Source organism: Haliotis cracherodii, unplaced genomic scaffold (assembly GCF_022045235.1).
Source record: "Haliotis cracherodii isolate W230 unplaced genomic scaffold, xgHalCrac1.p SCAF_14, whole genome shotgun sequence".
NCBI classification, from domain to species: domain Eukaryota; kingdom Metazoa; phylum Mollusca; class Gastropoda; order Lepetellida; family Haliotidae; genus Haliotis; species Haliotis cracherodii.
Window position 1 is genome coordinate 34,981,743 of NW_027266269.1, and position 26,636 is coordinate 35,008,378.

Genomic DNA, 26,636 nt, shown 5'->3' on the forward strand with positions numbered 1-26,636 from the left:
TCGTCCCATTTCACCTCACCTAGATCTCCCAGGGGGTCCATCATTCAGAACAGGGGGGTACAGTTGTGAGATAGTCATCCCCCTTGAGAGACAATTACTGGTGAAACAGAAGACTGATTGTGTATGTGACAGTCAAGGTTTGTAAAGAACCCAACTGGCAGGCTTCTCAAGTCGTCAATACCTGAACCATGATTACAAACACTTCCACCGATTTCCGTGGCTTTTCCTGAAGTGTTATGAAAGAGAGAAGGATTACCACCTGCACTTGAAGCCTTGCTTGCCGTGGAGATAGAACATTTCTGTCCACTTTTTAGGTTAAGATGTAATATCTGTTTCCAAATCAGATTTATCGGGCTTCGGATGCAGTTCCAGTGTGATGTTGTTATTGAAGGCTGCAGGAATTGTGGCAACACTACATTCTGTGGAGTGAAAGGGTCTGGCGAAATCAATGGGTTTTGGAGACTTGAGAGTTGAGCAAGTGCAGGCAATCATTGCTGCAATTGAGGAACTACTTTATTTGTCTGATGATTTTGAAGGGGTTTTTTCGCTGCGGAATTTGCTGATTGTCCAAGCTATAATTTGTTTCTACATGTATGTTTATTAATTGACCTATAATTGATATTCTGGGGGTTCCTTGGGGTTTCCTGGAAAAAAATTGGTTCAGAAAAATCTGAAAAAATATAATTTGGCTGCAGGTTTCACCAGTTTTTACGCACCAAAAGTAATTGTTCGCTGTTCATAAGACATGGTGAGTGTTCTTAAAACGATTGTTCGCTGTACATAGTGGATGTATTGAAAACAATTGTTCACTGGACATAGTGGATGTTCTGAAAACAATTGTTCGTTGTACATAGTGGATGTTCTGAAAACAACTGTTCGCTGTACATAGTGGATGTTCTGAAAACAATTGTTAGTTGGACATAGTGGATGTTCTGAAAACAATTGTTTGTTGGACATAGTGGATGTTCTGAAAACAATTGTTAGCTGTACATAGTGGATGTTCTGAAAACAATTGTTTGTTGGACATAGTGGATGTTCTGAAAACAACTGTTCGCTGTACATAGTGGATGTTCTGAAAACAATTGTTAGCTGTACATAGTGGATGTTCTGAAAACAATTGTTTGTTGGACATAATGGATGTATTGAAAACAATTGTTCGCTGGACATAGTGGATGTTCTGAAAACATTTGTTCATTAGACACAGTGGATGTTCTGAAAACAATTGTTCATTGGAAATAGTGGAATTGTTCTGAAAACAATTGTTTGTTGGAAATAGTGGATGTTCTGAAAACAATTGTTTGTTGGACATAGTGGATGTTCTGAAAACAATTGTTCGCTGTACATAGTGGATGTTCTGAAAACAATTGTTCATTGGACATAGTGGATATTGCGATATATTTGCGATGTAAAAGATTTGTCTATGCTAAATCACCCATCACTCAACTCACTAAAATTGCATTGCCATTCAGAAAAAAATTCGCTTTTTTTTTCAGTGGGAAATGTAAGACGTTTTATTACTTGAGGAGGCATTACATTCCATGGTTCCATTTAGAGTGTAGGTCTAGACATTGTAATCAGCGCCTTCAGAGAAACACCGACATGTTAAAAAAATAGATTAATATACCGTACATAAGAGCTGGAAAAATTAAGAAGAGAGTGCATCAAGTGGGACCAACAAAAAGTGGCGGTCCAGACAGTGTCCCGGACGACTCAGTACTAGTCAATTCTAACGAAAGCATCAAAGGAAATAACGCTTTGCATCTCAACGCATTTGCCAATACCCCTGCTCCAGCCGATTGTCACAGATAGACATGACTCCCTCATCAATTACCTGGTGTTTCTAATCAGCAGCGCTAATTCACTCGCTCCGTAAACACAATCATTGCAAGCATGCTAAGCCATGTTCAGATGTTTGCCCGTAGCTATTGTCTCAGTAATCTTCTCGAGTCTGCAATCGTCTCTATAGAAAAATATGTCAGTATCTTGAGAGGAAATTAGTGACTGGTACTAATACTCAGTGGTGGTATCTGGACGAGACAGATGCCAGATTACTCAGAGTTTGAATAATCATGTTTAAACTAAGGTTTGCAGAGGGCTATGAAATTCAACCAAAGATCCACCATAAGCAATACCCATACCCATACCCATACCCATACCCATACCTCCTGTCTGTTGTAAAACACAGCCCCAGTGAGCTACTCAATACCCATACCCATACTCAATACCCATACTCATACCCATACCCATAATCAATACCCATACTCATACCCATACCCATACTCAATACCCATACCCATACCCATATTCAATACCCATACCCATACCCATACCCATACCCATACCCAATACCTATACCCATACTCAATAGCCATACCCATACCGAATACCCATACCCATACCCATAATCAATACCCATACCCATACCCAATACCCATACTCAGTAACCATACCCATACTCAATACCCATACCCAATACCCATACGCAATACCCATACAAATACCCAATACCCATACTCAATACCCATACCCATACTCAGTACCCATACCCATACTGAATACCCATTCCCATAGTCATACCCATAATCAATACCCATACCCATACCCAATACCCATACTCAATAACCATACCCATACTCAATATCCATAACCTATACCCATACTCAATACCCATACCAATACTCAATACCCATACTCAATACCCATACCCAATACCCATACTCAATACCCATACCCATACCCATACCTAATACCCATACTCAATACCCATACCCATACCCATACTCAATACCCATACCCATACTCAATACCCATACCCATACTCAATACCCATACTCAATACCCATACCCATACCCATACTCAATACCCATACCCAATACCCATACTCAATACCCATACCCATACTCAATACCCATACCCAATACCCATACTCAATACCCATACCCATACCTAATACCCATAGTCAATACCCATACCCATACTCAATACCCATACCCATACTCAATACCCATACTCAATACCCATACTCAATACCCATACTCAATACCCATACCCATACTCAATACCCATACCCATACCCATACTCAATACCCATACCCATACCCATACTCAATACCCATACCCATACTCAATACCAATACCCATACCCATACTCAATACCCATACCCATACTCAATACCCATACCCATATTCAATACCCATACCCATACCCATACCCATACCCATACCCATACCAATACCCATACCCATATTCAATACACATACCCATACCCATACCCATACCCATACCCATACCCATACCCATACTCAATACCCATACCCATACCCATACCAAATACCCATACTCAGTAACCATACCCATACCCATACCCATACCCATACTCAATACCCATACCCATACTCAATACCCATACCCATATTCAATACCCATACCCATACCCATACCCATACCCATACTCAATACCCATACCCATACTCAATACCCATACCCATATTCAATACCCATACCCGTACCCATACTCAATACCCATACTCAATACCTATACCCATTCTCAATACCCATAACCAATAATCAATACCCATACCCATACCCATACTCCATACCCTTACCCATACTCAATACCCATACCCATACTGAATACCCATACCCATACCAATGCTCAATACCCATACCCATACTCAATACCCATACTCAATACCCATACCCATACCCATACCAATACCAATACCAATACCAATACCAATACCCATACCCATACCCATACCCATACCCATACGAATACCAATGGTATCAATTGGTATTGGTATTGGTATGGAAATTGAGTATGGGTATGGGTATTGGTATGGGTTTTGGGTATGGGTATGGGTATTCGTATGGGTATGGGTATGGGTATGGGTATGGGTATTCGTATGGAAATTGAGTATACAAATACCCATACCCATACCCATACCCATACCCATACCCAAAACCCATACCAATACCCATACCCATACCCATACTCATACTCTATTTCCATACCAATACCCATACCCATACCCATACCCATACCCATACCCATACCCATACCAATACCCATATCAATACCCATACCCATATTCAATGCACATACCCATACTCAAATGAAAGAAAATGAGCCATCTCACGCCTCACACCCGGTCACAAAAAGCACTAGACAAGGTATGTCCATCTTGCAATCAACCTGAATCCACTGCTCACTTGTTCCTGGAAGGTCAAGGCCATGACCTATCCCGGGCTCCGTCAAAACAAGAATTGCAGTAAGATCCGCTGTCTCCTAGATCTCCTTAAGCCAAGAGATGCAATAGCGAAGGCGAAACTAACTCTATTTCTGAGAGACGGACAGCTACTCACACATAGGAACAGAGCACCCAAAGATAAAAATGAAATAATAAAAATATATGAAAATAGAAATCATATCAATACAAAAACAGAAATCTATGAATACCAAAACTTGCAATAGATATGTGTACCCTACTCACACACGAGTCACAAAGAAGGACAGGTCAGCTGAAATTGCTAAGGCCGAAGGCGACCTCTTAAACACTTGAAGTAACAACATATGTTTTGCCAGATTGTTAGACAGGCCTTAAAAGTTGACGTTGACAATATAGACAGAATCCGTGGAAAACAAATTCATTAATATACTTTATACAGATGTTTCTGTAATTTTTGCCAGGACTGGAATAATTGCTGGTTTACAGATAGAGCCAAAGACACAATTTGCTGATAACAACTTCTTCAATATACTGTTAAAGCAATGTAAGTTTGCAAGGATTGAAAAAAATGCCAGGTTATTGAGATTGAGAAAGTAGACACAATTTATAGATAGCAACTGCTATAATATTCCATTCTAGTGACCTTTTGCCAGGACCGGAACAAGTTCTGAACACTTGGTATCATCACTATGTGATAGTCATTCATTAACACATACTTATGATATAGTCACATCAATTGATTCTTTATTGATGCAGCGTCTTGTTAAGTCAATACAGATGCCTAACTGTTATTGATAAGCCTAAAAGGTATATGCCACCTTTAAAGCTGAAATAGGTGATGTTAAAACATTTCTATGGTCCAGCATTCCTTCTCTCACAAGTCCAATAGTGCCAATGGGATATTTAGGATTTTGAAATTAATTGGAACACTTCAGACTTCCCAAACAAAATGTGAAATATTGAAAAAGAATTTTTTTCTGAATTAATATATCTCCATCGTTCTGACACCCAGTTCTACAAGGTCATGTGACGAATGTTGACATTATTATTGATCGGCTATATTTCAAGTGGAGATCACATCACCCCTGCCTTCCCAGCGGCCTGATCAAGCTCTCCTCAATACTTATGAATCAACATCGATTCTGCGGCTTTTATGTGCCATTTATGATTTGACGAAGCGCCCTCTATGAGTGCGATGAGACTATTATTGATTATTCCATTGTAGTAGAGACACTCAACTTCCCAACTAATTCGGTTTTCTTTTGATTTGTCACTGTCAGTAAATATTGCATCCTCCAAGGTGAAACAGGATTTGTGACGATTTATGATAGGCAGTTGGAAGAGTATACGAAATATGATGATTTGTGTTAGGCAGTTGGAAGAGTATACGAAATGTGATGATTTGTGTTAGGCAGTTGGAGGAGTATACGAAATGTGATAATTTGTGTTAGGCAGTTGGAAAAGTATACGAAATGTGATGATTTATGATAGGCAGTTGGAAGAGTATACGAAATATGATGATTTGTGTTAGGCAGTTGGAGGAGTATACGAAATGTGATAATTTGTGTTAGGCAGTTGGAAAAGTATACGAAATGTGATGATTTGTGTTAGGCAGTTGGAAGAGTATACGAAATATGATGATTTGTGTTAGGCAGTTGGAAGAGTATATGAAATGTGATGATTTGTGATAGGCAGTTGGAGGAGTATACGAAATGTGATGATTTGTGTTAGGCAGTTGGAAAAATATACAAGATGTGATGATTTGTGTTAGGCAGTTGGAAGAGTATACGAAATGTGATGATTTGTGTTAGGCAGTTGGAAGAGTATACGAAATGTGATGATATGTGTTAGGCAGTTGGAAGAGTATATGAAATGTGATGATTTGTGTCTAGCAGTTTGTAGAAAATAGCATATATGATTTATGAAACTAGGATGAAACTTGAGCATACCATATACAGTTGTGTGTAAATCAGTGGACTGTCTGGTCCAGACTCAATTATTTACAGAGCACCATCATATAGCTGGAATATTGCTGAGTGTGGCATTAAACAACAAACAGACAGATAGAACGTCGATGTTTCCTACTCCACCAGTCAGGCATTTGCTACATCTATAGAATAAAGGGACATCCATGTCTATTTGATGTTACTAGAATAGTAGCAGGCAAAAGCATGACTCTTTTTAAAATAGTGAGGGAGTTGGGTTTAACGCCGCTTTTAACAGCATTCCAGTTATATCACGGCATGTCAGCTTAATGTGGAAGGAAAGCCAGAAGTGGTGAAGGTCTTAGACGTTTACCACTTCAGTGAAACCGACGAGCACCGGTATGGTGCTGACAAATCTTGAAATATAATTGGGGTGAACTGGGATTCAAACCCACAATCATAGGTTTCTGGCTTGCCCAAGGGATGCAACTCTGAACAGCGAATTGCGGAAATTTAGACGACTGGGACACCCGTGCCCCCTTTTTAAAATAGGGCGATGAAGCTATAAATAAGCCGAAAAGACTCCGCTTTTATTTGTATAGTTTAATATGATTAAACCACAAAACTGAATATCAAGGCCATTCGTAAACATTGAAAATTGGACATTTACATCGAAATATTACTCGTATGTAATGGCGGACGGCAAGCTCATCAACGACATCCATCAGGGACACAACCAACATGTCGGGTTTTCCATTAGCTTTTGAAACTGAAAAAGACATTTACTCATGATATCATTTCTTTCAAGTCGTTGTGTTACAGGCAAGTCCCCAAACCCTCTGTTACTACTGAGGCAGACAACCTGGTGGCGAAAAAAATTAGAAAGCGTTATTAAGGAAGGAGCTTGTGCTTGTTCCTCACTAATATGTAGGTTTACAAATTCTGTATTCTAGGCAAGCATTTACTGTAGCTGCCCTTGCATGAGAATCAAGACTTACATTACCAGCCTCTTGAGAACAGATTTCAGGCTCGACTGTGCCACATCCATCTTGGTGGTGCTAATACAATGTAAGTAGTTTCAGGAGTGTAGTTTTCAGAAGGAGTGATTAGTTTGGTGTAAAAGAGGTACCATTTTTATTCAACTTGGAAGGCTCTAAAGTACTGCTGAAATTTGAAGGTCATGAGATCGCACACAGTCAGCAGTGAGGAATTGGAAAGTGTTCTCGACAGGAGTGCTGACTTTGAGAATCCATGGTTCAGGACAACGAGGTCTCACAAGGGCCCAGTTCCTCAAAGCAATCGTAGCGGTAAGGTGATCGTAAGTCCCATACTTTAACATAGGCTTACGATCACTGTAGCGCTAAGATCGCTTTGAGGAATGAATTAAGCCCTGGCTGTAGATCTTGTGCCATTTGTCAGTGGTTCAGGGCTCTGATGTCCCTGTGGACCTGTAAGCGATGTGCCCCAGTGGCTCGTGTCAGTGGTTCAGGGCTCTGATGTCCCTGTTGACCTGTAAGCGATGTGCCCCAGTGGCTCGTGTCAGTGGTTCAGGGCTCTGATGTCCCTGTGGACCTGTAAGCTATGTGCCCCATTTCCCTCTGAAGTTTCAGGGTTAGAATTGGTCTTCAGCGTCACATTCTTGTCGTAAGAGGCGACTAACGGATTTGGGTGGACAGGCTCGCTGAATTGGTTGTGCATGTCATAGTATCCCGATTGCGTGGATCGATGCTCATGATGTCAATCATTGGACTGTCTGGTCCAGACTCGATTATTTACAGACCGCCGTCATATAGCAGGAATATTGCTGTGTGTGGCGTTTAATGACAAACAAGCAAGAAACAAGTTTTGTATGTCAAGGCTACCTCAGTTTTTTTGTCATTTTTTGGTATTCTGCAGCATTCCTGCTTGCTTTTGAAACTGACAGTCCTGGTGAACTGGCAACTCTAAAAAAAATCCGGGCTCTCCTATTTTTTGTCAGACCCAACTTTCAACAAATGCAAAAACCTACGAAAATTACCTGCTTTTAATTCTTTCAACATATGGTCAATGCAATGACGTCATCTCTAAAGTAACGTAGTCACATCTACATGTCAGTCACACAAAGTTCAGTCCCAATTTTCTCTTTTTTTAAAAAATATTTTGAGATATATATTTTTCCACGACGCAACTGAAATGTTATTTCCTTGCACTATAAATAGACAAGGAGAAACCCTGATGAAAATATACTTACATGAATATCGCCAATGTTTATTTCAAGAACAAATATTCATGAGGCACTTTATTTGCTGGTCCACAGGGACTGACAATCACGTGAATTACCGCTCCACGCCTCATTTAACCCGTAAAAAACAGGTAATTACCAGTAAACGGGAACACTGGACCTACAAGGTCTCTTTATTTGGGGGTCAAGAGAAACAGATTGATATTTGATTAGCTAGATGGCGTTATGGTTTTTCTGTGGATCACTTCCTCACTGCTGGACACACAAGGGTACCTGGCACTGTTATACAGAGAGTTGTCCAGCAACTGATAGTCCTTGCCGTGACGGCACGTGTGCTAGTGTTGCTCCTACTGGATACATTACTCACACACACGGCACGGCTGGGTGTAGTCCTTCAACATGGAGCAAAGCGATAGAGATGAAGGTCTTGTACATGTTTGTCTTTCTAGAGCTTTTGCCTTTTTATATATTATTATATGTTTATTACCTTGTAACTGAATTGCAAAATTACAAGATTTTACCATGTGTTTTTTATTTTAATACATTGTCTCAACATGGAGCAATGTGTTAGATATGGAGGTAAATATGTCTTGTACATGTTTGTCTTTCTAAAGGTTTTTTGCCTTTTTATATTTTATTATATATTTAGTATCTTGTAACTGAATTGCAAAATTACAAGATTTGACCATGTGCTTTTTTATATAAAAAAACATTGGTTTTTTCATATACAGAAGATTTTGCCATTGTATTTGAGAAACTCACCCATGCATGTACCGCTGGTTAACAGATGATAAAATGACATACTGTATTCAACGTAATAAGTGCCCCGTTCTGATATGTTGACTTGTGAACAATCCCAATTAGCACCCTTCCGATTGATCAATGTACACAAGACTTATTTATTTGTGTATAATACACACTCATGTGCTATATGCACCCTTAATTATGGGCAATTAAATTCTGGAAAATATATCTGATGTATAATATGGTTAAACTTTCCTTTTGTATCTTTTTAGGCTGTCGGCATAAACCACGAAATTTACAATCTTTCAACACTGTTATTTTTCTCACCAAAATTATATTCTAATAAGAGCCCCCTATTTCTAATTTTGAGAGCACCCTGGGCACTTATTACGTCGAATACGGTATTTGATTATCGTAACTCTCCAGGCATACTTACACGTGGTCAAATTTTCTGTTAGGTAACTTTTGGTAGGAGTGTAGGACATGTATACCAACAAAGCGTGTTTTTTTATGTCATTTTATTGTTTCACATTTCACAGTACTCTGGTACATTGTGTGCACATTCCACAATATAAGGGGGCACGGGTGGCCCAGTCGTCTAAGGCGCCGCGATTCGCTGTGCAGAGTTGCGTCCCTTAGGCACGCCAGAAACCTATGATTGTGGGTTCGAATCCCGGTTCACCCCGATTATGTTTCTAGGTTTGTCAGCACCATACCCGTGCTCGTGGGTTTCACCGAAGTGGTAAACGTCTGAGACCTGCATCACTTCGGGCTTTCCTCCCACATTAAGCTGACACGCCGTGATATAACTGGAATACTGTTAAAAGCGGCGTTAAACCCAACTCACTCACTCACTCACTCACTCCACAATATAAGTTTGCGTCCGAAAACAATTGTTTGATTATGAGTGGAGTGACTGCTAGTTCTGAGTATCTTTGTTGTTTGACACCACTACCAACAATATCCCAGCTATAGCACAGCAGTCACATTGCTCAGGGTTGCTTAAGACTGCTTACTTTTCACACTTGCTGAGGATTGCATATTGTCAGGGTTTCTCAGGACTGCTCTTTATTCAGGATCACTCGGGACTTCACAGTGTTCAGGATTGCTCAGGATTGCTCCTTGTCCGTGGTTGCTCATGATTCCTCCTTGTCCAGGATTTCTCAGGATTTCTTATTGTTCATAATTGCTTGTGACTGCTCAGGGTTGCTCGTTGTCCAGGATTGATTATTGTTCCGGACTAATTCGGATTTTACAGTGCTAGCACACTGAGATACCATGCCGCAGTTTAACATGAATACCCCACTCAGACACAGTATACTGACTCTGAGCCGACCAGTCCTTGTTTAGCTCCTTATTGCCCAGCGCCAGGTAGGGTAAAAACAAGAACCATCTTTTGGTAAGAAAAGACACGGGCGGACATTGAACCCCCGAACTCTACCGCTAGACCACCATTCCAAACATTGAGTGAAAATACATGACTAAATCACCAATGACAAAAGTTTGGCTGATAAATTCAAATAGTCTCCCGAATTATTTTATTTGTTCATATTTCCTCTATGTGCACTATCCCCCTTTTCCAAAAACCTGTGCACACGACCCCTTTCCTAAAAGTTGTGTTCTCGCTTGTTGACGATAATTGAAATCTGAAAATCTAAAATGACAGCCAGCAAATGTCCTCAGCCCCAGGGAAGGTAGAAGTATGTCCAGTTGCATGGCAACCAGTGAGCGCTGGTATTTGGTCAGTCTGTAGCAAGGCAACTCTTGTGACCAATATCCAACCCTCTCTGGAGTCGCGAGGACATTGGCGCCTTCTGAGCACAATGTGTAGAGTTGATCTGTACAATGGCCTGAGTGTAGTCGGGATGAGCATAAGCATCTATTACGGTCCAGCAGCTGACAGTTCATTAAGTCACTTAATCCTCACTCATTATAATTAATGTCACTCAAGTGTTCAGCTTGTCCTGCCCTGACAATAACGTATGATCATCTGCTGTAGATGTTGCAGGAAGGTTCTTTATTCTGGGGATTAACTAAAGTGGTCAAAGCCATTGCCGTTTGCCTGTCAGTGTTGTGCCTGGAACAAGGCCTAGTACAGCTGATGATACAAGTTAGGGTAATGGTGGCCCAGTGAGTGAGTGAGTGAGGAGTGAGTGAGTGAGTGCAATGGTGGCCCAGTGAGTGAGTGAGTGAGTGAGTGAGTGAGTGAGTGCAATGGTGGCCCAGTGAGTGAGTGAGTGAGTGCAATGGTGGCCCAGTGAGTGAGTGAGTGAGTGAGTGAGTGAGTGCAATGGTGGCCCAGTCGTCTAAGGTGTTGTATTTCAGTGAGTGAGTGAGTGAGTGTGTGAGTGAGTGAGTGAGTGAGTGAGTGAGTGTGTGAGTGAGTGAGTGAGTGAGTGAGTGTGTGAGTGAGTGAGTGAGTGAGTGAGTGAGTGAGTGAGTGTGTGAGTGAGTGAGTGAGTGCAATGGTGGCCCAGTCATCTAAAGTGTTGTACTTCAGTCCAGAGTGAGTGAGTGAGTGAGTGAGTGAGTGAGTGAGTGAGTGAGTGCAATGGTGGCCCAGTGAGTGAGTGAGTGAGTGAGTGAGTGAGTGAGTGAGTGAGTGAGTGCAATGGTGGCCCAGTCATCTAAAGTGTTGTACATTAGTCCAGAGTGAGTGAGTGAGTGAGTGAGTGAGTGAGTGAGTGAGTGAGTGCAATGGTGGCCCAGTCATCTAAAGTGTTGTACATTAGTCCAGAGTGAGTGAGTGAGTGAGTGAGTGAGTGAGTGAGTGCAATGGTGGCCCAGTCATCTAAAGTGTTGTACATTAGTCCAGAGTGAGTGAGTGAGTGAGTGATAGCAATATTCCAGGAATATCACAGGACACCAGATATAATCTTCACTCATTGTACCCATGTGGGGAATCGACCCAGGTCTTCAACGTGACGAGGAAACACTTTGACCACCAGGCTACCCCACTGCACCTTACAGGGCTTGTAGTGTAACTGGAACATTGCACAAATCATCATTTAACTCGTGTTGGCTTGCTTTTTGACTCACTCACTCACTCACTCACTCACTCACTCACTCTCCCACTCTCCCACTCACTCACTCACTCACACTCACTCTGGACTGAAATACGGCTTAGACGGCTGGGCCGCCACTGCACTCACTCACTCACTCACTCACTCACTCTGGACTAAAATACAACACCTTAGACAGCTTGGCCACCATTGCACTCACTCACTCACTCACTCACTCACTCACTCACTCACTCACTCACTCACTCACACTCACTCACTCACTCACTCACTCACTCACTCACTCAACCATTCACCCACCCACTCACTCACTCACTCACTCACTCACTCACTCACTCACTCACTCAACCATTCACCCACCCACTCACTCACTCAACCACTGAACCACTCAACCACTCACTCACTCACTCAACCACTCGCTCAACCACTTGCTCAACCACTCGCTCAACCACGCAGTTCACAGTTTAGTCTGATGTTCATGGTCGCTGGTGCGTGTACAGATCATCTTTGAATCTAAGTCAGTTGCAGCCAGGTTGTACAGTAACAGTAACAGAGGGGTTTGATGGAAGACAGCAAAGGCTCGCTCCCTCATCAGACAATATGACCCCATGTGGTCCAATCAGTGATGGGACTTCCCATGTGTTACTGCCCGTATTGCCCGGATGTGTACCATCGGCGCCAACGCCAGGAATTGGCACATCGCCTGCTTTCACAAATCACATCAAGTTTTGACCTAATTATTGAACATAAAAGGGTTTTAAAAAAGGGGGTTCTGACAAATTTGCTGAATCGGCCAAAAAAGATAATGTTAACAATGAAATCACTATCCATAGATTTATTGCGTGTTGCATAGACTTTTCTGTCATTTTAAGCCACTTCCGATAATGATGAAAATAACAATGAGATTGGAAGCTCAGTAATAATTTAAATTACAATGTAAACTCATTAAGCCAGACAGATTTGTTGCTGTGGTCTGGATAAATGGGTTTCAAGTTAAGTTAACATGAAGTACTTTCATGAGATGAATTGTTCCCTGTGGTAATCATCTGGAAGGTTGATGGAGCAAACGACGTGCACAACGATGTACCACTGCTTTTAATTTCATCAGAATATTTTTCAGGAATATTCAGATTAAACCTTTATTGTCCGCACTTCTTGCATTTAGATCCCAGAGATCAATGTTGCTTTGAAGTTCAGTTTACTATAGTCCCGTTTCCCAAGATACCCTTTGATGAGTGTGTCTAGCATAGAAAAATCAAATCGTAACCATCATTATGTACGGTTTAAGAGAATCTCCAGAATGTGCTCATGCAAGTCATATATTTTCAGTGTCTTTGAAAACAATTCCAGCATTCAAACTGAAGTCTTGTTGCTATGTTTTTTGCTATTTTGTATTCTGCAGTGTTCGCGCTTGCTTTTGAAACTGCCAGTCCTCGTGGACTGCAACTCTACAATTACCAGTCCCCACTAATTTTTATCAGTCCCGACTTTCGACAATTAAAATAATGTGTGAAAATTACTTGGTTGTAATTCTTTCAGTATCATGTTCAAAGCAATGACGTCGTCTCGGAAGTAACTTAGTTAGATTTACACGTCATTCGCACAAATTTCAGTCACAAATTTTTCTCTTTTTTAATATTTCATGACTTAGTCACTACAAATATATATTTATCCTCGAAGACAGGCGAAATGTTATTTCCTGCACTAAAAATAGACAAGGGGAAACCCCGATGGTAACAGACAAGCTGACTTCATTTGAAAAATATACTTATATAAATATCGCCTATGTTTTGTTCAACAACAAAGATTTATAAGGTCAGGGTCACTGACAGTCACATGAATTACTGTTCCAAGACTAATTTTTCTGGTAAAAATGGTAACTGCCGATAAACAGGACCATTGATTCTGTAGTCAAGTGGGAATTATTGACTAATTTTACACAGAAGGGCACCAAGGGTAGAGGTAAAATTATTTATAGTATTTCTTACTGAGCATCATTATGTTAGCTGGCTAGTTCTTTCCAATTGTTTCATTGTTTCCTTTGTTTGCAAAGAGGCCCATAACAACGTGACATCAAAGGAGAGCATTGTTGCATATAATGATGATGTTATCCATTATTCAAGACATCATAAACAATGTTTTTCTGATGTTCCAAGAGTAGGTCAACTGACCTGATGTCATCTTACCGAGGCAAAGGAGTTAACTGACTCTAAATGTCCAGTTTCCACCCTTGCTGAACTAGGCTGAAATTACCAGGCGTGATCGTAGCGCCACCATTGTCTATTACGAGTTATGTCCCTTCTATGTTCCTCCTATTGACCAATCAGATTCCACGTCTCATGCCACTTGCATTTGCCTCAAACAAAATGGCGGCACCCAGTCAAAACAATCTGCTCGATTATCAACGTTTATATTGTAATAAAATGGGTCTTACCCAGCGATGTGCATCAAATCACTTGAGCACCTTGATTAAAAACAAGAAAGAATTTGCAAAATATCTGTTGATGCCCAGTTGGCAGTACACATGCTTTACAAATCCTGCAGTCGGCCAAAATCTACACGTTGAAATCAATGTTGTTTACGAACCGGATGACTAGTTAGGTACGTGATTTTGATTGGACTATGCATGGACTTGTTAGTCTAGCCAAATTGTAACTCCATAATTGCAGCCTAGTTAGGCAAGGGTGGAAACTGGAATTTTATTGTCAGTTAACTCTCTTGCCTCGGGAAGATGACCTGATGTCTGCACTTGAGATACCTACATTTTTCTACATTTCTTATTTAGTAGGCCGTGGAGTCATCCCACAGATGACATCCTTACCTTGTCAGCTTGCTGACGGGGTTAACCCCTTTGGTCATGTGAACGAGGCGTCCGACCTCTGATCAGAAGGTCCCTGGTTCGAATCCCATCACAGGACTCGAAAATCTTATGGCCGCTACATTGGCGCCCAACGTGGGGCTGAGCACGTTCATATTAAACTTGAGCAAAATAAGCCTCAGTACCCTACTATGCGGCCCGGGACGTCCCTTCTGTTGACGGGGGAGTATGTAGCAGGGCGTGGAGTCATTCCACAGATGACATCCTTACCTTGTGGCCGTGGTTCGAATCCCATCACGGGACTCGGAAATTTTATGGCAGCAACACTTAGAAAAAAAAGACTATAGACTGTTCCACGAGTTATGAGGGCCTACGGATTATCTTTGACAAGTGAATTTAAGTTCCAAGCCTTTGGGAATTATTGACTACAATCACTTGAAGCTAGCGAATGATATTGCTGATATTTCCCTAGCTCTACCAGATGGCTTACAGCATGGAGAATTAGCACACTAATATAATCAAGGTACGGATGTGGGGCGAGATACTGATGGTAGTGTGTCCCCCAGTAGTCTCTGTGAGATAACACTGATATCAAGGATAGGAAGAAGGCGTTATCGGGTGTTATCATGCTAGTTTCTTTACATGGAGATAACACTATGAACCATCAATGCCAGAGAATAATCAGTCTCGATGATCTGCTGAAACAGTTTCTTTTGGGCATAAAAGGCAAAATAGAGGTGAAAATCAGTGATGCCACCAGGTAAGCATGTTCTGCTCCATCCGTAGCACCTGCCATCCTACAATTTGCACGAAAAGTAAGTGCCTGTTTATTACCTGCCGGGGCACGGGTGGCCCAGTCGTCTAGGGCGCCGCAATTAGCTGTGCAGAGTTGCGTCTCTTGGGCACGCCAGAAACCTATGATTGTGGGTTCGAATCCTGGTTTGCCCCGATTATGTTTTTAGGTTTGTCAGCACCATACCCGTGCTCGTGGGTTTCACCGAAGTGGTAAACGACTGAGACCTGCATCACTTTGGGCTTTCCTCCCACATTAAGCTGACACACAGCGATATAACTGGAATATTGTTAAAAGCGGTGTTAAACCCAACTCACTCACTCACTCACTTATCCCTGCCTTAAAACTAGCCCACTAGTGCTCAGATTTGGAGATGTTAAGATTTCATCCAAGCAGTGATTGGATATCCAGTAGGATGAGTTGGTAATGTGACTGTTAACCTTCTAGCGCCTGACAGGCAGCTTGCGTTGTATACTCCTTAGGGAGCTGAGAATGAAAGTCAATCCATGGATCAAAGTTAAAATAATTTGATGCAATGAGCATTGAATCTCTTATTATTATAATTATATTATATTTCTACAGGGGCGGTCAGGTAGCCTAGTGGTTAAAGCGTTAGCTCGTCACGCCAAAGACCTGGGTTCGATTCCTGACATGAGTACAATGTGTGAAGCCCATTTCTTGTGTCCCCCACCATGATATTGCTGGAATAGTGGTAAAGGTGGCGTAAAACCATACCCACTCACTCACTACTTTTCTACAAGTAGCACTGCTACACAACAACATTTGTATTTATTGAAATGTTTGTAAACCTGCTCACGTTCTATCCCCTTCGCTGACGTTACCCTGACAGCTGGAAATCAGATATCGACCCTACAAGTCTTTGATTTGAGTTTCGTCCTGCCCTAGTTACAGAGAGTTTGTTGGTGGGATAGTATTTTTCCTGACTTCATCAGTATCTGACCTGCTTCAGCACTTGCTTGGAGCACATCCACATACCTTTGATCAGAGCTATAATCTCATAATTGAATCAGGAAAGTTGGCTTCTATGAAAGTTTTGTTACATGATTGAATCCCGGAGCTACTGTTTGACATAAACTTTGAATAAATGGATTTTCCATCTTCATTTTTATCAACCATGCACAAACCGGCCTTCAATGGTAGAAACTTTATGTCCGATCTCCAACTGTGTGTGCATGGAGATTGCATGATACTTGATGCTATTGTTCCCACAATAAAGCCCCAAAGGAGAGGCAGTGTTCCCTGACAAGTCCGTCTCCAGCCCGTTCCATGTACCCTACTGCAGACATAGGGATTGCATGACAGGCCGCACCCTTCTCCATATGGTGTATAACCACTGTATCACACACATGGTAGAGCCGGCGTATTGCAGGCGTGGTATAACCCTTGTCAGCCCGGCAGATGAGATACTGTTTCAATTTCATCACAATCACCACCACTGTAATGTCTCTCACTCCTTTGTTTTCCGAGCCTGATGGGGAATGTGATAACGAAGCTGGCCAATTAGTGAGAGTGGAGAGTAATGTTTGTGTGGGCTCTAAAAACTAATGTGTTGAGGAAGTGTGCAGCGTGGCTGGGGCGGGACTTACACCTGGCTGCTCGGGGAATATGTGCATCAAGGGAGGGAATTAGGCTTCTCAGAGACTGGCTTCTGTACTGGAAAGCAACCTGGCCTAACTTGTCCATTTAACCAGCTGTAGGTGAAACTGGCTCCAGAGCTGGTTATTAGTTATTGACCATCTGAAGTACACAGTGTTGCACTTCATCACACTGGACACCAACTGGATGAATTCTCCTGGGAATTAGCTGTTATTATGGGCTAGACTCACAGCTCTCATCCAACATTGTTCCCAAGTAGGTCACAAAAATATGAAATTTTCAGCCAATTTCATCAAATCACTGGAGGTGTTTGCTGTTGGTGTTCCAATTAACAATCTGTAGACGTTCCTGCCGTTATTGACGTCAATAGAACTGGATTAGATATTCAAGCATAGTGATAAGGACTATATCACATCTTGCCCACCATCGCAACCTTCCATTTTTTAACAAGAAATGAGCATTTCTAGGATTTGGAAAAAAACTTATATGGACTTATTAATTCCTTATTGATTTTTGCATGACTTTCAATAACGTAAGTTGGCTGTGTGTGGAACTCTTCCATAAATGGAGGCGGCTTTGTAGGAGCTGCTGATTGCTCCCGGTGTTTATGATGCCCTGTTAATTTACCCTGAAGTATTACAGTAGGTGATCTGTAGCACAAGGAACACAACGGCCGCTCAGATCCAGGTGTTCCCAGGCGTTGTACAGAGAAGATAAGGAAAACTGACTGTTGTGGCTCTGAGATAATGGACCGAAGTGTGCGATGATAGAACGAGCATATGCTGGATGTAATGGGTGCCTGTCCTTGGAAGAGGGTGAGGCTTGCTAAGCATATATGCTAGATGTTCATGAGGGAATATGCCTGTCCTTGGAAGAGGTTGAGGCTCGTTGAGCGTATATGCTAGATGTTCATGAGGAAATATGCCTGTCCTTGGAAGGTGATGCTTGTTAAGCACATGAAGGATGCTTGTCAAGGAATATACCTGTCCTTGAAAGAGGGTGGTGCTTGTTGATAAGTTGCTGGATGCCCGTCAAGGAATATACCTGTCCTTTAGATGAGTCAAAGGGGAGATAACCAAGATTCTTTGGACACTTTGAGAGATGAATGAATGCAAGTTCTCATTTGTTAGAGAAAATTATGGTATCTTTCCACTGTTTTGTTTGAGATTTCACCTCAGACATTTGTTATGGTCGTCAATTGATGTCTATGGAGGAATTGGTCAATATTGATATTGGTCAATATTAAATGGCCATTCATGACTTGAATAATGCTATCTGTTAAACTCCATCTAATATTACACACTGAAAGATATGTGAACATTTAGGACTAAAGTATTGTGGACAACTGTCTGCTGAAGAATTAGTGTGATGTCACTCACTGAAAGATTTGTGAACATTTTAGGACTGATGTTTTGTGGACATCTGGCTGCTGAAGAATTAGAGTGAATTCACTCATTGAAAGATATGTGAACATTTTATGACTGATGTTTTGTGGACAACTGTCTGCTGAAGAATTAGTGTGATGTCACTCACTGAAAGATTGATGAATATTTTATGACTGATGTTTAGTGGACATCTGTCTGCTGAAGAATTAGAGTGATGTTACTAAAACATATGTGAACATTTTAGGACTGATGTTTTGTGGACAACTGTCTGCTGATGAATTAGAGTGATGTCACTCACTGAAAGATTGATGAATATTTTATGACTGAAATTAGCCATCACGTATCTGTAAAATAACACCAAAAATGTAATAGAGGTGTTTATGTGAGCACTTCACTTCAAGAGGATCGCCAATCTGGTACTGATGCCCTGCCTCCTATTGCATTCCATTACTTATCATTGTATACTTTTGCATACCTAGCTGATGTGTTCATACCGTTGTATACCCTCATTATTCAAAGACTACAGGGGCCCTATATAACAAGCTCCCTGCAGCATTGTGTGCTTTTGATAAGAAGACAACACCAAACAATTATTGACGGCAAGTTTATAAAAAGAGTCCCTCCATCCCGTGAGATAACATCGGATAAGAATCCACAACTGCAGGAAGAGGTCGCCAACTGCATGCATTGTGCACTTGTATGCAAGACGAGGTGCATCTGGTGCAAGGTTTAATTCGATCATCTGTCTGCGTGGTGGGTGTGCAGCAGCATATGGTCGACTGGTCATTGATTGCATGGTGGAGACAGGACGCCCAGAGGGGACTCTGGACACGCCCGTGAGCTTGACACACCACATCCTCCCTGGCGTGTTGCCCATCTGTGCAGTGTTTACTGATGGCTGTGCAACTGGTGCATCGGTGCTCATCAAATGCTGGGATGTTGGCTCTTGAATGCAGTGTTGACATCCAATATTAACACATCTCTAGTTGCAGGGTTTGCCACTAGGTTGCAGAGTGGTAAGTGTCAACAAAACCTGTTGGGGGCCTCTTCAAAGGGTTTTCAAAAGTTTTGAGCGTGTTTGATAACTTTTAAGTTTTCAACTTCAAAGGGCAGATATTCGTTCATGTATTCAAATTAGTTTTGAATATTTCTAAAGAAGTTTCTGTGATATAATTAAGACTGATGACATTGATAGTGGTGATGAGCCAAATATCCTTGAGGAAATTATAAGGTTCTGATTTGTTGTTATTTGAAATCCAACCTAATCTGTCAGTAGAACTGGGAGCTCTTTCTGAAAAATATATTGTTTCGTCTGTTCACATGTGATCGGACAAGTTGTGTAATGATACAGTGGTCATGTGATACAATTAACCTATCACTACTTGTCATTCAAACAACATAATTGACCAATCAGAAAGTCCTTAAAGAGATTCAGAAGCCACCATTTTGTCCTGTCACATTTTTATCAAACTAATGAATATTATTATAAACTTTCAGTAAAATATTATTTTTTAATATATTTTCAATACAACATGATGCTTCTAATGTGTAGATTTAAAAATTCAAGCCATTAATAAACATGAAAGATTGAAGAAAAATTAAATATTTAATCTTAAACTGTTGATGTCTACAGTGATTGGGGATACTTGTCAGATCAGGTCACTCATTATGGAAAACATCAAAATCTCCACAAATGCATTATGTCATTTATTGGACGTATTCAGACTAAAAATACATATGTGGATGACTATTTCTCAGCTGATTGTTTGTCACGGCTTTGGCGATAGGTTAATACACATCACAGAATGACTTTCCCATACAATGTGTACCATATTTTCTTGAGTATAGTGCAAACCCAAAATTAATGCACACCCCCTCCAGGCAATACCGAAAATACTAATAAACGTTTTTTTTTAGTATTATGCCACCAAAAAACACATTGTTTTCCTTTAACGAATTCATATTCCTTAATTATTTTTATTTTTAATTCATTTTTTCCTTACTAATGAGAGTTTTCCTTATTTGAGTAGGCATGAGTTTCGAATACTTCCCTTAAATACTAACTACAGAATTTGTCTGTGTCAATGAAGTATTTGCTCATTGCAATGCTTGTACTTTGAACCATGATGCAATACTTTCATCATGAGGCCATGAATAAGTGATAAATGTATTAATAATAATGTCTGTTTTAGGTACAAATGTTTCAAAAATGACGTATGACATCCATTTTCAGTTTAACTGACTCGGTTTTACTATTTTGCGGTTTCTGTACAGCGTTTTCTGTAATACTCAGTTTTCAGATATTCTATCAAAATCTTTTGATAGCTAAACATATTGTATTGGAACAAAGAATCTTTAAGACCCTAATCAAATCAGTCTGTATGTATGTGTGTGTGTATGTGTTTGATATGCCTTTACGTCAGGGAGCCTAAATAATACAGCATTCCAATGCTAAAAAATAACAACAAAACTTTAAATTCATATAACTTATTAAAATATTAAAAATGCATTTGCTTGAAAAATGAAATACTTTGATGTTGTGGAATCTGCAATAAGTCATTAATGTCATGTTAAGCTGATTAAAGACAGTCCCCAGGGAACATGCACAGCGATACAAGGTCATGGAGGCGGAGTGTGATTGTCGGGTGGAATGTGATGGCTGTCAGCAGGATAATAACCACGGGGGAACTGGGCAGGTTAAATCAGAGGCAGAGGAATTGAGTGAGTGAGTGAGTTGGGTTTAACGCCGCTTTTAACAGTATTCCAGTTATATCACGGCGTGTCAGCTTAATGTAGGAGGAAAGCCTGAAGTGATGCAGGTCTCAGTGGTTTACCACTTCGGTGAAACCCACGAGCACGGGTATGGTGCTGACAAACCTAGATACATAATCGGGGCAAACTGGGATTCGAACCCACAATCATAGGTTTCTGGCATGCCAAAGGGACGCAACTCTGCACAGGGAGTTGCGGCGCCTTAGACGACTGGGTCCCCCGTGCCCCCACAGAGGAAGCTTGAGGAGGAGAAAGCTTGAAGGACAAATATTGACCAACAGGTGTCACTGAGGACCGACATGTTTCATGCACAACCAACAGGGGTCGATAAGACTGCCTTTCTCAAAAGACCAACAAGGGTCACATAAGATTCAAACATGGTTCATGTACTGCAAACAGAAGTCGATAAAGACTTAACGAGAGAACCGGTGACCAACCTTAGCACAAGATTATCGTGGGTCACAGAAGAAAATAATTTACACACAAGGCAATCATGTGTCACCAAAGACCATCTTTCAACGGTAGACCATAAGGCTATCTGACGACTCAGACAGGTTTCACACCAGACCAACAGGAGACACCCAAGAAATACTTTCAAATACCAACTTGGAAGACCAAGAGGTAACTAACGACAACATGTTTGTAGCATTATAACCAACAGGGGAACCCAAGAAATACTTTCAAATACCAACTTGGAAGACCAAGAGGTAACTAACGACAACATGTTTGGATAGCATTATAACCAACAGGAGACACCCAAGAACTCCTTTTTAAGACCAACTTGGAAAAGAGGTAACCAATGACAACATGTTTCAAGCATTATAACCAATAGGAGACACCCAAGATCTTACCAACGTGAGCACAAGATTATTATGGGCCACAGACAACAACAGTTATTACACCCACGACTTCAAGTGGTCATCAAAAAAACATCTCACTTCGACTAATGGGGATTACCAAAGGACAGTTTTCACTGGAGACCATCCATTCATTTTGGACCAATCACATCCTGAAGCCTCTCTTTTCTACAGGTACACATACAGTGCTTGTCATTGCTGACAAGAGATCTTTGTTGCTGGATGTGTCTTTAGGAGATCCACTGTGACCAGTCACATCGTTGAGTTATTTGGAGTTCAGGACAAACACTTAAGAAAGAAACAATATAGCTGGCATGGTTTCTTGACTACTCCATGTAAATAAAAGTTACAAAAAACATTTCCATAATCATATAAACATTTCTACTAAAAGTCCATTGTATGCTTCCGACTCTATCATAAGGATGTGTTTATGAGCCACTATCAAATAGTGATGATACCAGGTGCTTGCAAATAGGCGTGCATATCCTGTCCCACTAGTGGCACCCATCACAAATACATGCAGAAGCAAGTCAACTGTTCATCTGAAAAATAATGTGATGCAAGTCAAAATAGGAAATTGCATCAGACATAATTTTTGTCACTGATGTGTGAAGTTTGGAAATGTCTTCCACATTTCTATCATCAAACCTTTTGAAAGCTTTACTGAGTCCTTGAATGCTGTAACCCTGATCAAAATACTTTTGAGCAAGAGTCATTTGAAATAAGTCTTCTGATTGGCCGACACACCAAGGCCAAGCCTAATGTCTCAAGAGGACCTGGATTGATTCTGAACAATTGAAAGAGCCATGTTTCTTTAAGTGTGTAATTTTCAAATTGATTCCAAATGGTTTGACCATATCTTGTTTCTGTCAATGGCAGAGATTTTCCTAAATGATCAGCTATTCTGCACACATTTGTTCATTCTTCAAACACAAGGTTGTACAATTTCTCAGGAACAATTCAGCCCCTTGTGAGGACTGAATTTTGAAATTGAACCAATCATCGGAACAATATTTGCTTCTAGCAGCAAACTGTGGAGCAGATTTAATGAGTTGTAATGACGTCAGTATGTGAATGTTTGTAATGAGTTGTAAGGACGGTAGTATGTCAATATTTACAGACTGTCCCACCATGGATCAGTGGCCACAGCTCTATTAACACAGGACACTCCACCCACCGTGTCTGTGGAATCATCGCAGGGGGTCGAAGGCTTCATTGTCTGCTTCCTTGTCAGAGAAATGGATTCTCAAATATTTGGATATTATTGAAAATTGTGAAAAAATAACTACTGCTTTGGTCGAGATTGCAGAACTGAGTGGGAGGAGGAGAGCATCAGAAATGATGGCAAGTGTGCACTGATGATGATGATGATAATGATGATGATGATGATGATGATGATGATGATGATGATGATAGATTCACCAATTTTTGTAAGTATGATTCTGATGAAACGTATTCCAACAGTTATGGGAAAAGTAAGGTTGAGTTCGTCAAAGATGATTGAAAGTGGTGATATGTGTTTTAACAAAGATACAAAATAGAAGAAGAAGAGGATGATGATGATGATGATGATGATGATGAAAATGATGATGATGATGATGATGATGTGACGACGACGACGATGACGACAGGGACAATGATGATGATGATGATGATGATGATGATACAAAGTAGAGGAGAGGAGGAAAACGATGATGATGATGATGATGATGATGATGATGATGATTGACGATGCCATTGACGATGCCATTGACGATGCCAGTGACGATGCCATTGACGATGCCATGGATGTGGTCAGTATATTCTCCCAACACTTCAAAGCATATGTTATCAACCTACAGATTTGTTGTCAAGATCAAACCATGTTCCCAACCAGTTGCAAGATAATGTGTTACTGCATGCTGACACAAGAACTCTCACAAATCTAGCCGGCTGCAATATTGACTGGAATAGCAGTGTTTCTGAGAAATGAGGAATGCAAGACATGAGGTGTATGAAGAATGTCATGCTGGCAGCCGCTTGTTGTTGGAGAAAGATTTCCATTAATAACAAGACTTGAAATCTTTGGAGATTGCAGTTCTAAGTTTAAAATATGCAAGTCAAGTTATTCCGTGATGCAGGTTGAAGGTATCTATTTCCACGGACATGTGGAATCAGGTTTCCGTTGATTGTGTGAGTTGTTGCTCTCAGAATAATGATGTATCGCTGTATTTCTCGAAATGCTATTATCACTCCCCTGAACCTATTAATCAATGAAGTGTCGTGTGAACAACCCATTATTAACAAAATATCCAGAAATGGCATAATCTGTAACAGTTTGTGGGGGCACTTCTGGGCAAGTGGTCAAAGACGTTAAAAGTTTGCAAAACAGAGTTGTGTCCCTTAGTTGTACCAGGAGCCAATATGTGTTAATTTGAATCCCAGATTCACCTCAATTGTGTATTAGGTCCTATTTCTGGCAGCACCCTATCCTTCCTTGTTTTCACCAACAACCTGCCTCACTATACACGGTTCATAATTAACAAACGTTTGCGGGGAGAAACTATGAAAAAAAGCATTTTTTTCTGAAAATCATGACCATTATGGAGTATTTTTGGACCATGTTTGTTTATTCTTGATGTCATTGTACAGGGTTCATGCTAGGAACTTTCTGACAAGTGCCCTTTATGTGAAAATTTCAAATATATATGCCCCATTGTATTTGAAAATGTTTGTATGACAGTGTACTTTATCGCAAGCGTGACTAAAGCTGGCAAGGTGAAACCGCCTTGACAGGCGCGTGTAAAGCCCATCAACACATCGGCCTCAATGGACAGAACAACGTGTTCGTGAAATCAAATATATCCCAGGAGAGGTGGATTTACTGCAAGGCTGATACTCCCTGGGAAAGTTATTTGCTGTGACAAATATCAAAGTGAAGAGACGTCCACGATGTGGTGAGCGGCGAGATGGAGCTGTTGACTCAGGATGCTGTAGTTGTCCAACATTTCACTGAGAGTGTGTGAATTCCAGATTAACGATGTGAAGGCTATCACTGGTTGAGGACTTTGTGTACGGCTGATTACGTCCTTGCTGGAAGCTAACCATCTGGAAAGGGCCATACAAGAAAAGTATGCTGTAAACGCTGTATCACATGGTTAACTGGGTGGAATACTAACATTATAGCCTAGGTGAGTGTGGGAGGATTATAATGTTATGTCAAATGACTAACCTTAGTGCTCTTGTCAGAATTGATTGGAACTCGAGCTTGAGGACTTTTTGTTTCAAGAAGACATTTGAAAAAAGGTAAAAGTGTTATATATCCAGATTGACTCACTTCAGTGCTCTGGTGAGATTTCATGGGAGATTAAGGATGATTCTGTTCAAGAAGATTTTTTTTTTAAAATGTAAAAGTGTATTTATATCAAATTGACTTATTCAAATTCTTAATGGTTTTAACTTCTTTCTTTTGTTTAACAAAAACGTTTTTTCAAATTTTTCTTATATTTTTTTCTTTTTTTGTAATAAGTTTAATTTGAATTCTGAAGACCTGTTTACCATTGCATCATGGAAATGGGATGTGGAAATACAGAGGAAGCAGTCAAAGAATATTGAAAAAGACATGATGAGACATCAGTTCTTAACATGCAAAGCAATTACAAAGTGACTTAACAGTATTACTGGGGATAACACAGACCCACCAACTTTTGAATTCAGAAATGTAATTCTAACGGAAAGAAAATTATCAGTGATGAAAGCCCTTGTGCACTCACTCAACTTGTGTGCGGGGGAGATCTGAGGGCTTGCTGACAAGGTACAGTAAACAGTTTACCTGTCGCTGATTGCTGGAACGTCTTCAACAAGACTTGAGACTTGGCTACATACCTGTGTGGCACTAGCACATCTAAAACATCGCCATCAGGGAATTTATAAACGGTTCAGTTTGTTTAATTTGATCAAAGAGTCGCTCTTGTCTACCCTCAGACTCATTAAAAGAGGCTAGACCATCATTTATGTGCCTGAATTCTTCATGAAGAACGCCAGATGAGGATTTATCATCTTGGATTTGATTGGTTACTATGTGTACTGCCCGGCTCAGGAGGTATTGCAATTCAAATAATTTAGATGGTATTGCTTTTTTAAGGTGTTTTGGTCTGCTGTGATCTGTGGCCATGCTGTGTGTTTCTACATAGGATTGCTTCTATAAGGCGTTATGGTATGCTGTGACCTGTGGCCATGTTGTGTGTTTCTACATAGGATTGCTTCTTTAAGGC

General features: G+C 40.7%; 1 protein-coding gene across 1 annotated transcript in view; it reads left to right on the forward strand.

Moving 5' to 3' along the window:
- The window catches only part of LOC139461213 (uncharacterized), a 206,747-nt gene that overhangs the window by 22,623 nt on the left and 157,488 nt on the right, over window positions 1-26,636 (forward strand). The window lies entirely within an intron of this gene.